Source organism: Anomaloglossus baeobatrachus, unplaced genomic scaffold (genome assembly GCF_048569485.1).
Source record: "Anomaloglossus baeobatrachus isolate aAnoBae1 unplaced genomic scaffold, aAnoBae1.hap1 Scaffold_2698, whole genome shotgun sequence".
Taxonomy (NCBI): Eukaryota; Metazoa; Chordata; class Amphibia; order Anura; family Aromobatidae; genus Anomaloglossus; species Anomaloglossus baeobatrachus.
Window position 1 is genome coordinate 122,501 of NW_027442208.1, and position 2,500 is coordinate 125,000.

Sequence of the window (2,500 nt, forward strand, 5' to 3'; positions counted from 1 at the left end):
TCCGTCCGGCTTAGTCCCGCCTCCGCCGCGGGGGTCCTCGACCCGACCGGCGGATGGGCGCGGGGTCGACGGGAGAGGGGGCTGGCTTTCGGGGTCCACCGCGGCTCCGGCGCGACCGGGGAGAGACTCGGAAGTCTCCCCGGATGCTTCGGCCTGGCCGTGTCGGCGTCGCCCTACCGGCTTAGTCCTCCGCCCGCTCTCGCGCCCGTACCTCTACGGACTTTTTGTCTGCTTTTCTTTTCGCCTCCCGTGGCTTTTGCAGCGGCGGTCCCAGCTGCCGACGGGACGGGGAAGGGGGGAAGCTGAGCGCGTGGGGGGCCCCCTTTCTTTTTACCTCCGCCCTGGGTTTCTCGCCCTCGCTCCCTTTTCGGCCGGGTTCTCCGTCGGGACCCTCGGTTCCCTTCTCGTTCTCTACTCTCGCGCTTCTCCCCCTTCTCCGAGCCGCCTCGGGGAGGACGGTCGGGAAGCGCGGAAGGCGTACGCGGGCCCCGGTGGGGACGCCCCCACACACCCTTCGCTCGCGAGGGACCCGCGCCGCACCCTCCGCGCCTCCGTCGTCTCCTCCCCGTAGGGGGTAGGGGCTCGGGACAGACCGGGGGTAAGAAAAAAAGGGATAGCCCGGCGGCGGAGTGGAAACGCCAACCGCCGCGGCCGCTTTCCCGCTGGGAAGCTCTCGTGAGAAAAAAGGCCGCCCTCGGAGAAGATCTTTGTGCTTCCCGGCACGGGGAGCGATTCGGACGACGGGCCCCCTCGCGCGACCCCCCCCCGCCGGTAGACGGCCGGGAAGTCGCGGGGTAGGTCCCCGCCGTTCGCCCGTGCGGGTCGTCGGACCGCTTTTCGACGCTCGGGTCGTTTCAAACTCGCCACCGCGAGGCCGCCCGCCTCCTCGGGAGGGCGGGGGCGGCCGGCGCGCTCGCGCCACCGTAAGGAGGGTGAAACCCCGGGTGTGGGGGAGGAAGGGGCCGCTCGCCTGTGACCGGCGCGGGCTCCAGAGCCCGGGCCGAGCGTGCGGCGCCACCTCCCCGCCCGGGAGCGCTTCGCCAAATCGATCGGAAGAGGACGACGCTGGGCCAGAAGGGAAGGGGGTCTTTCGGACCGGAACCTTCATCCCAGGGCCCGCCGGATGGCTGCGTACGTCGTGGGGGCGCTCTGACTCCGGGCCCCGCGCCTGGCAAACTCCCCACCGGGAGCTGCGGGAGAGGCCAGAGCGCGTACCCGCAACCGGAAGGGGTCCCCGAGCCGCAGTTCGCGCATCGCTCGGAGTACCGGTTCGTCGAGGGGAGCGTTCGAAGTCTGGAGAGGCGCTCTTCTCTCACATATATCTCCCGGAGGCGTGGGATGAAGTGTCTTTGGGCGGTTGGGAGCCCCCCCCGCGTAAGCCGGGTCGGTCCCGCCAACTACCCGCCCCCCTGGAACTGCCGGGCGGACGCGGCAGGCAAATTCGACCCCATCCCGGTTCTACGGATTTTTTTGCTCCTTTGGCTCCCCCTCTGGCCGCTTTGGGGTACTGCAACCGAGGACCTGCCGAAACGCGTGGAACTGCCCGTCGGATTCGAGTTAAGAGGCGTCAACCGTGGAAGTCTGAACGGTCTGAAAAATTTTCTAAGTCCCAAGGACTCTCCGGCGTGATTCTCTGGAGCCCTTTTCGGCTTGCGAGGCTGCCCGACGCCCCTCCCGGATGATGGAAGTCTGACGGAATTTTTTTTTTTGACCGATTTCTCCCAACTGCCGGGGAACATTGGGAGAGATTGTCTGGAGCCCCGCTCGGGCTCCCGAGGGCCCCGACACCCCCCCGGATGATGGAAGTCTGACGGAATTTTTTTTTTTGACCGATTTCTCCCAACTGCCGGGGAACATTGGGAGAGATCGTCTGGAGCCCCGCTCGGGCTCCCGAGGGCCCCGACACCCCCCCGGATGATGGAAGTCTGACGGAATTTTTTTTTTTGACCGATTTCTCCCAACTGCCGGGGAACATTGGGAGAGATTGTCTGGAGCCCCGCTCGGGCTCCCGAGGGCCCCGACACCCCCCCGGATGATGGAAGTCTGACGGAATTTTTTTTTTTGACCGATTTCTCCCAACTGCCGGGGAACATTGGGAGAGATCGTCTGGAGCCCCGCTCGGGCTCCCGAGGGCCCCGACACCCCCCCGGATGATGGAAGTCTGACGGAATTTTTTTTTTTGACCGATTTCTCCCAACTGCCGGGGAACATTGGGAGAGATTGTCTGGAGCCCCGCTCGGGCTCCCGAGGGCCCCGACACCCCCCCGGATGATGGAAGTCTGACGGAATTTTTTTTTTTGACCGATTTCTCCCAACTGCCGGGGAACATTGGGAGAGATTGTCTGGAGCCCCGCTCGGGCCCCCGAGGGCCCCGACACCCCCGGAAAATCATGGAAGTAGGAAAATTTCGATTTTTCGTCTAAGTCCCAAGGACTCTCAGGCGAGATTGTATGGAGCCCCGCTCGGGCCCCCGGGGCCCCGTCACCTCCGGAAGTCCGCG